This window comes from Eucyclogobius newberryi, unplaced genomic scaffold, assembly GCF_026437365.1.
Source record: "Eucyclogobius newberryi isolate DKJ021-1_F unplaced genomic scaffold, fEucNew1.0.hap1 SCAF_6, whole genome shotgun sequence".
In the NCBI taxonomy this organism is placed as follows: Eukaryota; Metazoa; Chordata; class Actinopteri; order Gobiiformes; family Gobiidae; genus Eucyclogobius; species Eucyclogobius newberryi.
Window position 1 is genome coordinate 1325224 of NW_027316278.1, and position 14243 is coordinate 1339466.

At 49.0% G+C, this 14243-nt stretch overlaps 1 pseudogene; it reads right to left on the bottom strand.

Annotated features, from left to right (window-relative positions):
- The window catches only part of LOC140346495 (uncharacterized), a 45629-nt pseudogene that overhangs the window by 15851 nt on the left and 15535 nt on the right, over positions 1-14243 (bottom strand).

A 14243-nucleotide genomic window follows, 5' to 3' on the forward strand; every position in this document is an offset into this window, starting at 1 on the left:
CTCTAGAACCACAGGTCCTACTCTAGAACCACAGGTCCTACTCTAGAACCACAGGTTCTACTCCAGAACCACAGGTCCTACTCTAGAACCACAGGTCCTACTCCAGAACCACAGGTCTTACTCTAGGACCACAGGTCCTACTCCAGAACCACAGGTCCTACTCCAGAACCATAGGTCCTACTCCAGAACCATAGGTCCTACTCCAAAACCACAGGTCCTACTCTAGAACCACAGGTCCTACTCTAGAACCATAGGTCCTACTCTAGAACCACAGGTCCTACTCCAAAACCATAGGTCCTACTCTAGAACCACAGGTCCTACTCCAGAACCACAGGTCCTACTCCAAAACCACAGGTCCTACTCCAGAACCACAGGTCCTACTCTAGAAACCACAGGTCCTACTCCAGAACCACAGGTCCTACTCTAGAACCACAGGTCCTACTCTAGAAACCACAGGTCCTACTCCAGAACCATAGGTCCTACTCCAGAACCACAGGTCCTACTCTAGAACCACAGGTCCTACTCCAGAACCATAGGTCCTACTCTAGAACCACAGGTCCTACTCTAGAACCACAGGTTCTACTCCAGAACCACAGGTCCTACTCTAGAACCACAGGTTCTACTCCAGAACCAAAGGTCCTACTCTAGAACCACAGGTCCTACTCTAGAACCACAGGTTCTACTCCAGAACCACAGGTCCTACTCTAGAACCACAGGTCCTACTCCAGAACCACAGGTCCTACTCTAGAACCACAGGTTCTACTCCAGAACCACAGGTCCTACTCTAGAACCACAGGTCCTACTCCAGAACCACAGGTCTTACTCTAGGACCACAGGTCCTACTCCAGAACCACAGGTCCTACTCCAGAACCATAGGTCCTACTCCAGAACCATAGGTCCTACTCCAAAACCACAGGTCCTACTCTAGAACCACATTTTCTACTCCAGAACCACAGGTTCTACTCCAGAACCACAGGTCCTACTCTAGAACCACAGGTCCTACTCTAGAAACCACAGGTCCTACTCCAGAACCATAGGTCCTACTCCAGAACCACAGGTCCTACTCTAGAACCACAGGTCCTACTCCAGAACCACAGGTCCTACTCTAGAACCACAGGTCCTACTCTAGAACCACAGGTTCTACTCCAGAACCACAGGTCCTACTCTAGAACCACAGGTCCTACTCTAGAACCACAGGTTCTACTCCAGAACCACAGGTCCTACTCTAGAACCACAGGTCCAACTCTAGAAACCACAGGTCCTACTCCAGAACCATAGGTCCTACTCCAGAACCACAGGTCCTACTCTAGAACAACAGGTCCTACTCCAGAACCATAGGTCCTACTCTAGAACCACAGGTCCTACTCTAGAACCACAGGTTCTACTCCAGAACCACAGGTCCTACTCTAGAACCACAGGTCCTACTCTAGAACCACAGGTTCTACTCCAGAACCACAGGTCCTACTCTAGAACCACAGGTCCTACTCTAGAACCACAGGTCCTACTCCAGAACCACAGGTTCTACTCCAGAACCACAGGTCCTACTCTAGAACCACAGGTCCTACTCCAGAACCACAGGTCTTACTCTAGGACCACAGGTCCTACTCCAGAACCACAGGTCCTACTCCAGAACCATAGGTCCTACTCCAGAACCATAGGTCCTACTCCAAAACCACAGGTCCTACTCTAGAACCACAGGTCCTACTCTAGAACCATAGGTCCTACTCTAGAACCACAGGTCCTACTCCAAAACCATAGGTCCTACTCTAGAACCACAGGTCCTACTCCAAAACCACAGGTCCTACTCCAGAACCACAGGTCCTACTCTAGAAACCACAGGTCCTACTCCAGAACCACAGGTCCTACTCTAGAACCACAGGTCCTACTCTAGAAACCACAGGTCCTACTCCAGAACCATAGGTCCTACTCCAGAACCACAGGTCCTACTCTAGAACCACAGGTCCTACTCCAGAACCATAGGTCCTACTCTAGAACCACAGGTCCTACTCTAGAACCACAGGTTCTACTCCAGAACCACAGGTCCTACTCTAGAACCACAGGTTCTACTCCAGAACCAAAGGTCCTACTCTAGAACCACAGGTCCTACTCTAGAACCACAGGTCCTACTCCAAAACCATAGGTCCTACTCTAGAACCACAGGTCCTACTCCAGAACCACAGGTCCTACTCCAAAACCATAGGTCCTACTCTAGAACCACAGGTCCTACTCCAGAACCACAGGTCCTACTCCAAAACAGTAGGTCCTACTCTAGAACCACAGGTCCTACTCTAGAACCATAGGTCCTACTCCAGAACCACAGGTCCTACTCTAGAACCACAGGTCCTACTCCAGAACCACAGGTCCTACTCTAGAACCATAGGTCCTACTCCAGAACCACAGGTCCTACTCTAGAACCACAGGTCCTACTCCAGAACCACAGGTCCTACTCTAGAACCACAGGTCCTACTCTAGAACCACAGGTCCTACTCCAGAACCACAGGTCCTACTCTAGAACCACAGGTCCTACTCCAGAACCACAAGTCCTACTCCAGAACCATAGGTCCTACTCCAGAACCACAGGTCCTACTCTAGAACCACAGGTCCTACTCCAGAACCATAGGTCCTACTCTAGAACCACAGGTCCTACTCTAGAACCACAGGTTCTACTCCAGAACCACAGGTCCTACTCTAGAACCACAGGTTCTACTCCAGAACCAAAGGTCCTACTCTAGAACCACAGGTCCTACTCTAGAACCACAGGTTCTACTCCAGAACCACAGGTCCTACTCTAGAACCACAGGTCCTACTCCAGAACCACAGGTCTTACTCTAGGACCACAGGTCCTACTCTAGAACCACAGGTCCTACTCTAGAACCACAGGTCCTACTCCAGAATCACAGGTCCTACTCCAGAACCAAAGGTCCTACTCTAGAACCACAGGTTCTACTCTAGAACCATAGGTCCTACTCTAGAACCACAGGGCCTACTCCAGAACCATAGGTCCTACTCTAGAACCACAGGTCCTACTCTAGAACCACAGGTCCTACTCCAAAACCATAGGTCCTACTCTAGAACCACAGGTCCTACTCCAGAACCACAGGTCCTACTCCAAAACAGTAGGTCCTACTCTAGAACCACAGGTCCTACTCTAGAACCATAGGTCCTACTCCAGAACCACAGGGCCTACTCTAGAACCACAGGTCCTACTCCAGAACCACAGGTCCTACTCTAGAACCACAGGTCCTACTCTAGAACCACAGGTCCTACTCCAGAACCACAGGTCCTACTCTAGAACCACAGGTCCTACTCCAGAACCACAAGTCCTACTCCAGAACCACAGGTCCTACTCTAGAACCACAGGTCCTACTCCAGAACCACAGGTCCTACTCCAGAACCATAGGTCCTACTCTAGAACCGCAGGTTCTACTCTAGAACCATAGGTCCTACTCTAGAACCACAGGTCCTACTCCAGAACCATAGGTCCTACTCTAGAACCACAGGTTCTACTCTAGAACCATAGGTCCTACTCTAGAACCACAGGGCCTACTCCAGAACCATAGGTCCTACTCTAGAACCACAGGTCCTACTCTAGAACCACAGGTCCTACTCCAAAACCATAGGTCCTACTCTAGAACCACAGGTCCTACTCCAGAACCACAGGTCCTACTCCAAAACCATAGGTCCTACTCTAGAACCACAGGTCCTACTCTAGAACCATAGGTCCTACTCCAGAACCACAGGTCCTACTCCAGAACCACAGGTCCTATTCCAGAACCACAGGTCCTACTCCAGAACCATAGGTCCTACTCTAGAACCGCAGGTTCTACTCTAGAACCATAGGTCCTACTCTAGAACCACAGGTCCTACTCTAGAACCACAGGTCCTACTCCAGAACCACAGGTCCTACTCTAGAACCATAGGTCCTACTCTAGAACCACAGGTTCTACTCTAGAACCATAGGTCCTACTCTAAAACCACAGGGCCTACTCCAGAACCACAGGTCCTACTCTAGAACCACAGGGCCTACTCCAGAACCACAGGTCCTACTCTAGAACCACAGGTCCTACTCTAGAACCATAGGTTCTACTCCAGAACCACAGGTCCTACTCCAGAACCACATTTAAATTCGCTCTTTCCGTTTTTCAGATTGAATATATATGATATTTATTATTTATATAATATATATTATACAATAATATATATATATATTATATATAATACATATAATATATATAATAATAAGATGATGTGGCTGAAGTGTGGAATGTTGCTTGGGAAAGGAATTTGAAGTTTATTTCAGAAAAGTTTCCTTGTCATTTTATACAAATTCAATGATGAATTCTTCCTCCAAAAAATGTTTAATTGTTTTTTTTCCCACTGGTAATTTTGATGTTTCATTTGTTACATTTTAGAAAATCATCTCAACGAAACTGAGGATTTTCAGTTCTACAACGTCAACAAGGTTAAATGTCCCACTTTACCCTCTGACCTTCATCCTCTACCAAGAGAGACCGGGGTCAGGACCAAAGAGAGACCTAAAGCGTAGGGTCCTCTGAGGTAAAAGGACAGAATGAAACTCACGGTTTGCTGCTGGAGTGTTTGTTGCTCGGCATTTTGGATTCTCACGATGGCTCCTGAAAAACACACATTTTTACTGCGATGTTCAGACTATTGGTTTCCTACACTAGAACCACCTCATCGTCAGTGTGAGGCTCAAAGGCACAAACATCTCAGGAGATCCTTCAGAACATTCAAACCAAAAGAAGAGCAAGACAGACGAGCTTTTGACCGTTCTGTGACTCAAACTGTAGAACCGGAATAACAGAAAATGATTCAGGTTTTATCTGAGACGAACACCTCAAACATGCTACAGCTCTGAAGGTCATCCAAGAACCTGTGTGATGTGCTCTGAAGGTCATCCAAGAACCTGTGTGATGTGCTCTGAAGGTCATCCAAGAACCTGTGTGATGTGCTCTAAAGGTCATCCAAGAACCTGTGTGATGTGCTCTGAAGGTCATCCAAGAACCTGTGTGATGTGCTGTCCCACTTTACCCGCTGTCCCACTTTACGCTCTGTCCCACTTTACCCTCTGTCCCACATTAGAGACATAATAAGACGTCGTTGTGAGTAAAGTAAACACAAAAAGCCGAGTCACAAACAGGATCAGGTCCAACCAGTTTCACCCAGAGAGAGAGAGGGGGAGGGGCAGAGCGAGATGACATCAGAGAGAGAGGGGGAGGGGCAGAGAGAGATGACATCATCAGGGCAGGTCTTTCCTTAAACTTCACGACACAAACTCGTGGTCCTGAAACCTGGAGCTCCATCGAATGTTCTGCTCAAAGACACAAAAACAACAGAACCAGAGTTTTTGTTTATAGGAGATCTTCTACTGAAAGTGTTTTTCAGACTTCCTCTAAGTGATCTGTTCTTTCCCTCTGTATCTACCTGCGTTGCAACAATGAAATTTCCCCATGTGGGACAATAAAGGAATATCTTATCTTATCTTATCTTATCTTAAAACCTGCCTCCAAAAGTACAATCTAAAGTTCTTTTGCTGCAGCTGCAGCAGCAGAACATTCAGGGAGTGGGAGGAGCCTGAAAACCATTTCAGGCTTCAATCCCCCCTGTCCAGACAGAGAGGGATCTACAGTGGGTGAGCGATTTAAATTTGCACTTTTTGAGATTTGATCAATCACCCGCCCCTCCCCCTGCACAGACCCCTCCCCCTGCACAGACCCCTCCCCCTGCACAGACCCCTCCCCCTGCACAGACCCCTCCCCCTGCACAGACCCTTCCCCCTGCACAGACCCCTCCCCCTGCACAGACCCCTCCCCCTGCACAGACCCCTCCCCCTGCACAGCTGCATGCTCCCTCTTCCACAGCTGGACAATGGCCCACACCCTCTTCTCACCTCTGCCCCGGACCATCAGCTCCCCACTTCACTTGGACTCACCCGTCCCCCCAGCACACAGTCCCCTTGGACTCTCCCGTCCCCCCAGCACACGGTCCCCCTGGACTCACCCGTCCCCCCAGCACACAGTCCCCCTGGACTCACCTGTCCCCCCAGCACACGGTCCCCCTGGACTCACCCGTCCCCCCAACACACAGTCCCCCTGCCAACCACTGACTGTCTCAGCAGCACAGGTGAGGAGAGAGCTGAAGAGGATTAAAGTGAGGAAGGAGCAGGACCTGAGGCATCAGCCCCAGGCTCCTTAAGTCCTGCGCAGATGAACTGTGTGGAGTTATGGAGCATGTCTTCAACATGAGCCTGAAGCTGAGGGTGGTACCACAGGTCTGAAGACCTCCTGTCTGGTACCACAGGTCTGAAGACCTCCTGTCTGGTACCACAGGTCTGAAGACCTCCTGTCTGGTACCACAGGTCTGAAGACCTCCTGTCTGGTACCTGTGCCTAAGACACCGCGCCCCAAAGACCTCAACAGCTTCAGGCCGGTGTCTCTCACGTCCTGATGAAGACACTGGAGCTGGTCCTGGACCACCTCCGCTCCACCGTGAGCTCAGCCATGGACCCGCTGCAGTTTGCATATCGGCCTGTGGAGGACGCCGTCATCTCCTGCTGCACCGCTCTCTCTCTCACCTGGAGAAGCCTGGCAGCTCTGTGAGGATCCTGTTCTTTCATCTCTCCAGCGCCTTCAACACCATCAGCTCCTCAGGGACAAGCTGGAGACGGCTGGTGTGGAGTACAACCTGCAGAGTGGATCCTGGACTACCTCACAGACCGACCCCAGTTTGTGAGAGCCCGGGACTGTGTGTCTGACACTCGGACCTGCAGTGTGGGAGACCTGCAGTGTGGGGGCCCTGAAGTGTGGGGGCCCTGCAGTGTGGGGGCCCTGCAGTGTGGGGGCACTGCAGTGTGTGGGACCTACAGTGTGGGGACCTGCAGTGTGGGGACCTGCAGTGTGGAGGACCTGCAGTGTGGGGCCCTGCAGTGTGGGGGCCCTGCAGTGTGGAGGACCTGCAGTGTGGAGGACCTGCAGTGTGGGGACCTGCAGTGTGGGGGACCTGCAGTGTGGGGACCTGCAGTGTGGAGGACCTGCAGTGTGGAGGACCTGCAGTGTGGAGGACCTGCAGTGTGGAGGACCTGCAGTGTGGGGGACCTGCAGTGTGGAGGACCTGCAGTGTGGGGACCTGCAGTGTGGAGGACCTGCAGTGTGGAGGACCTGCAGTGTGGGGGACCTGCAGTGTGGAGGACCTGCAGTGTGGGGGACCTGCAGTGTGGAGGACCTGCAGTGTGGAGGACCTGCAGTGTGGAGGACCTGCAGTGTGGAGGACCTGCAGTGTGGGGGACCTGCAGTGTGGAGGACCTGCAGTGTGGGGACCCCAGGGCACTGTCCTCGTGCCCTTTCTCTTCACCCTTTACACTGCAGACTTCAGACACGGACAGTTGTGTGGTGTTTCATCTGAACCACAAACTGGACTCATAACACAGACTGAACAGGAAGAGCCAGAGTCGGCTCCACCTCCTGAGGAGACTCAGGTCTTTTGGAGTGACAGGGCCACTCCTTACAGGGCCGCTCCTGACAGGGCCGCTCCTGACAGGGCCGCTCCTGAAGACCTTCTCCTCCTCTGTGGTGCATCAGCTCCTGTAGGTGTGGTCATCACAGAGGGAGAGGAAGAAGCTGGACAAAGCTCCGTCCTGGGCTGTCCTCTGGACTCGGTGCAGGAGGTGGGGGACAGAAGGGTCCTGGCTAAACTCACATCTATGCTGGACCATGAGTGTCGCCCCCTGCAGGACACTCTGTCCCCTGCAGGACACTCTGTCCCCTGCAGGACACTGTCCACTCTGGAGAGCAGCTTCAGTGACTGATCCACCCTCGATGTGAGAAGGAGACGTTTCACACGTCTTTCCTTCTGCTGCTGTCAGACTCTAGAACAAACATAACCATGGGCAGAACTGATGTAAATAAAAGTGTTCTATTTTGTTTTTATTCTGTTTATTTACCTGTTAATAGTATTACCTAGTCTTGTGCCAGCTATTTTTACTTTATTTTATTCTACTATCATTATTTTATTATTATTATCTTATTTTTATCTTTATCTATTTTATTTTATTTCCCAAGAGTTTTATTAAGAGTGTTTTTTTTTTGAACTTCCTATAAGTACATACAAAAAGTACATTCTAAAGTATATTCTAAAGTACATCCATCCATCCATTGTCTACCGCTTGTTCCCTTTCGGGGTCGCGGGTGACTGGAGCCTATCCCAGTGACTTCGGGCCTTAGGCGGGGTGCACCCTGGACAGTGGCACACTCGTCGCAGGGTTATTCTAAAGTACATTCAAAAGTATATTCTAAAGTACATTATAAAGTACATTCAAAAGTACAGTCTAAAGTACATTATAAAGTACATTCAAAAGTATATTCTAAAGTACATTATAAAGTACATTCTAAAGGTACATTTTTCAACCTTTGACCTTTGACCTGGAGTTATGAAGAAAGTTGTTGCATCAGATGAAATAAGGGCATGAATGTGGGAGGGGCTCCTCTGGCTCCTCCCACTCTTCATCTGTCACAACAACATGAACTTTTCTTTCATTTGTTTTTAATATATTTAGTATTTGTCCAGATTAGAAATGTATTGATATATTTTAGATATTATTCCTCTTGAAAGTTCTGCTTCATAAGTCTTGATAAACATCTTAGTCAGAGGTTATAAAGGTCATGACCTTGTTTCATGTCTTCATTATAAAACTCTTTATTTGTAAAAACAATAAAAGTCTGTTTCTCTTTCCACATCTCAAATCTTTTCATGTGATTCTCTTTTACATCTGGTGAAAAACCTTTAGACCTTTTGTCCTCCAGACCTTTTGTCCTCCAGACCTTTTGTCCTCTAGACCTTTTGTCCTCCAGACCTTTTGTCCTCCAGACCTTTTGTCCTCCAGACCTTTTGTCCTCTAGACCTTTTGTCCTCCAGACCTTTTGTCCTCCAGACCTTTTGTCCTCCAGACCTTTTGTCCTCCAGACCTTGAGTCTCAGTCAGTTCTATTTGTACAAAACCTTTGGTCATAAAGTTTTACCAGTTTAAGTTTGTAACATCTGTGTTTAGTTTGTTCTGATCAGCTCCTTCCATGTCGTAAGAACTGATTTGACCCAGAGATTCTTCACTTCCTCCTCATGACCCAAGCGTGTGTCATCTGCAGTAAGAACTGTACAGGAACCTCAGGCACCACATGACTCTCAGTATAAGACCTGTACAGGAACCTCAGGCACCACATGACTCTCAGTATAAGACCTGTACAGGAACCTCAGGCACCACATGACTCTCAGTATAAGACCTGTACAGGAACCTCAGGCACCACATGACTCTCAGTATAAGACCTGTACAGGAACCCCCGGCACCACATGACTCTCAGTATAAGACCTGTACAGGAACCCCCGGCACCACATGACTCTCAGTTTAAGACCTGTACAGGAACCTCAGGCACCACATGACTCTCAGTATAAGACCTGTACAGGAACCTCAGGCACCACATGACTCTCAGTATAAGACCTGTACAGGAACCTCAGGCACCACATGACTCTCAGTATAAGACCTGTACAGGAACCTCAGGCACCACATGACTCTCAGTATAAGACCTGTACAGGAACCTCAGGCACCACATGACTCTCAGTATAAGACCTGTACAGGAACCTCAGGCACCACATGACTCTCAGTATAAGACCTGTACAGGAACCCCCGGCACCACATGACTCTCAGTATAAGACCTGTACAGGAACCTCAGGCACCACATGACTCTCAGTATGAGACCTGTACAGGAACCTCAGGCACCACATGACTCTCAGTATAAGACCTGTACAGGAACCTCAGGCACCACATGACTCTCAGTATAAGACCTGTACAGGAACCTCAGGCACCACATGACTCTCAGTATAAGACCTGTACAGGAACCCCCGGCACCACATGACTCTCAGTATAAGGCCTGTACAGGAACCTCAGGCACCACATGACTCTCAGTATAAGACCTGTACAGGAACCCCCGGCACCACATGACTCTCAGTATAAGACCTGTACAGGAACCTCAGGCACCACATGACTCTCAGTATAAGACCTGTACAGGAACCTCAGGCACCACATGACTCTCAGTATAAGACCTGTACAGGAACCTCAGGCACCACATGACTCTCAGTATAAGACCTGTACAGGAACCTCAGGCACCACATGACTCTCAGTATAAGACCTGTACAGGAACCTAAGGCACCACATGACTCTCAGTATAAGACCTGTACAGGAACCTCAGGCACCACATGACTCTCAGTATAAGACCTGTACAGGAACCTCAGGCACCACATGACTCTCAGTATAAGACCTGTACAGGAACCTCAGGCACCACATGACTCTCAGTATAAGACCTGTACAGGAACCTCAGGCACCACATGACTCTCAGTATAAGACCTGTACAGGAACCTAAGGCACCACATGACTCTCAGTATAAGACCTGTACAGGAACCCCCGGCACCACATGACTCTCAGTATAAGACCTGTACAGGAACCCCCGGCACCACATGACTCTCAGTTTAAGACCTGTACAGGAACCCCCGGCACCACATGACTCTCAGCATAAGACCTGTACAGGAACCTCAGGCACCACATGACTCTCAGTATAAGACCTGTACAGGAACCTCAGGCACCACATGACTCTCAGTATAAGACCTGTACAGGAACCTAAGGCACCACATGACTCTCAGTATAAGACCTGTACAGGAACCTAAGGCACCACATGACTCTCAGTATAAGACCTGTACAGGAACCTCAGGCACCACATGACTCTCAGTATAAGACCTGTACAGGAACCTCAGGCACCACATGACTCTCAGTATAAGACCTGTACACTTTAAATAAATAAGTCAGCAACAGAATCTAATCCTTCTCAGACTTATTATTACACGGCGAACAGGTCGGATCAAAGCCCCTCCCCTCAGGAGGAGGCCACTCCCCTCAGGCAGGAGGCCCCTCCCCTCAGGCAGGAGGCCACTCCCCTCAGGCAGGAGGCCCCTCCCCTCAGCCAGGAGGCCCCTCCCCACAGGCAGGAGGCCCCTCCCCTCAGACAGGAGGCCCCTCCCCTCAGACAGGAGGCCACTCCCCTCAGGCAGGAGGCCCCTCCCCTCAGACAGGAGGCCACTCCCCTCAGGCAAGAGGCCACTCCCCTCAGGCAGGAGGCCACTCCCCTCAGGCAGGAGGCCACGCCCCTCAGGCAGGAGGCCATCTGGACCTGAACCTCCATAAGTTTCTTACCTTTAGTTTTATGTTGCACTAAATCACCAAAGAAAGTTTCTGTGTTTGTGAATTCTGTTCATTGACAATAACAAACCTTTTGATTCTTCATCTTTGTTTAGTTGTGTTTGTGTGTGTCTCAATGTGTGTAAAGATGGTCTTATGTCGTCTTGTGTCTGATCTTTGTGGATTCAGTTTGATTTGTTCTTTTGGACATAATTGAGGTGAAGAAACAATAGTCTCGATGAGGCACAGTCGCTCCGTCATGACAACCTCTTTCCAAAAAGATTTCTTCTTGTTTCCTGATATTTTGGTTCTTTTGTTAAATCATCTGTTGGATTCAAATAACATTTCTAGCCGTATTCTGTTTTAAAAATAGTTTCGTCTGTTTTTTACGCTTCAAGACAAAATCCACTTGAACATTGTTAAAACTAAATTTAACCCGAAGATGATTTTGTTCATGAGAAACGCATTATTTTCGCATTAGAATCAAATGTGCAGCAGTTTCATCTGAGGCGAGAGTGAAAAACAGATGAAACAATGTCCGTGGGTCTCGTCGCTCCTGCAGAAACACCACAAAAGCCACAGGAAGAACAAAGAAGAAGAAAAAACACTTTTTATTGAAACTGACAGATAAAAAGTTCTTCTGATATAAAATAGATGATCTTAATATAAAACCATCATAAAATGCATTATGTACAAAACATTTTCAGTTCAAAGATCCAAAACATCAGAAACATTCAAAACTAAATCTAAAAAAGGCAAATATTTACTTTTGTACCAAACTATCAAAAGTCAAAATATTGTGGATATTTTCTGTTAATTTTCCCTTTTTTTTCTTTCTGTTTTATTGTTGTTTCTCTACATTTTCCTTTATTTATTTGAAATGTTCCAGTTTTTTTAAATCTTTGTACACTTCCTCCTGGTGTCTCCACACTTCCACTTCCACTTCCTCCTGGTGTCTCCACACTTCCACTTCCTCCTGGTGTCTCCACACTTCCACTTCCTCCTGGTGTCTCCACACTTCCTCCTGGTGTCTCCACACTTCCACTTCCTCCTGGTGTCTCCACACTTCCACTTCCTCCTGGTGTCTCCACACTTCCTCTGGTTTATACACACTTCCTCCTGGTTTATACACACTTCCTCCTGGTTTCTCCACACTTCCTCCTGGTTTCTCCACACTTCCTCTGGTTTCTCCACACTTCCTCTGGTTTCTCCACACTTCCTCCTGGTTTCTCCACACTTCCTCTGGTGTCTCCACACTTCCTCCTGGTTTCTCCACACTTCCTCCTGGTTTCTCCACACTTCCTCTGGTTTCTCCACACTTCCTCCTGGTGTCTCCACACTTCCTCCTGGTTTATACACACTTCCTCCTGGTGTCTCCACACTTCCTCCTGGTTTATACACACTTCCTCCTGGTTTATACACACTTCCTCCTGGTGTCTCCACACTTCCTCCTGGTGTCTCCACACTTCCTCCTGGTTTATACACACTTCCTCCTGGTTTATACACACTTCCTCCTGGTGTCTCCACACTTCCTCCTGGTGGTTTCTCCACACTTCCTCCTGGTTTCTCCACACTTCCTCCTGGTTTCTCCACACTTCCTCCTGGTTTCTCCACACTTCCTCCTGGTTTCTCCACACTTCCTCCTGGTTTCTCCACACTTCCTCTGGCGTCTCCACACTTCCTCCTGGTTTCTCCACACTTCCCCCTGGTTTCTCCACACTTCCTCCTGGTTTCTCCACACTTCCTCTGGTGTCTCCACACTTCCTCCTGGTTTCTCCACACTTCCTCTGGTTTCTCCACACTTCCTCCTGGTTTCTCCACACTTCCTCTGGTTTCTCCACACTTCCTCCTGGTTTCTCCACACTTCCTCCTGGTTTCTCCACACTTCCTCTGGTTTCTCCACACTTCCTCCTGGTTTCTCCACACTTCCTCCTGGTTTCTCCACACTTCCTCCTGGTTTCTCCACACTTCCTCCTGGTTTCTCCACACTTCCTCCTGGTTTCTCCACACTTCCTCTGGTGTCTCCACACTTCCTCTGGTTTCTCCACACTTCCTCCTGGTTTCTCCACACTTCCTCCTGGTTTCTCCACACTTCCTCCTGGTTTCTCCACACTTCCTCCTGGTTTCTCCACACTTCCTCTGGTGTCTCCACACTTCCTCTGGTTTCTCCACACTTCCTCCTGGTTTCTCCACACTTCCTCCTGGTTTCTCCACACTTCCTCTGGTGTCTCCACACTTCCTCCTGGTTTCTCCACACTTCCTCTGGTTTCTCCACACTTCCTCCTGGTTTCTCCACACTTCCTCCTGGTTTCTCCACACTTCCTCCTGGTTTCTCCACACTTCCTCTGGTTTCTCCACACTTCCTCCTGGTTTCTCCACACTTCCTCCTGGTTTCTCCACACTTCCTCTGGTGTCTCCACACTTCCTCCTGGTTTCTCCACACTTCCTCCTGGTTTCTCCACACTTCCTCTGGTGTCTCCACACTTCCTCCTGGTTTCTCCACACTTCCTCTGGTTTCTCCACACTTCCTCCTGGTTTCTCCACACTTCCTCCTGGTTTCTCCACACTTCCTCCTGGTTTCTCCACACTTCCTCTGGTTTCTCCACACTTCCTCCTGGTTTCTCCACACTTCCTCCTGGTGTCTCCACACTTCCTCTGGTTTCTCCACACTTCCTCCTGGTTTCTCCACACTTCCTCCTGGTTTCTCCACACTTCCTCTGGTGTCTCCACACTTCCTCTGGTTTCTCCACACTTCCTCCTGGTTTCTCCACACTTCCTCCTGGTTTCTCCACACTTCCTCTGGTGTCTCCACACTTCCTCCTGGTTTCTCCACACTTCCTCTGGTTTCTCCACACTTCCTCCTGGTTTCTCCACACTTCCTCCTGGTTTCTCCACACTTCCTCCTGGTTTCTCCACACTTCCTCTGGTGTCTCCACACTTCCTCTGGTTTCTCCACACTTCCTCTGGTGTCTCCACACTTCCTTTGGTTTCTCCACACTTCCTCTGGT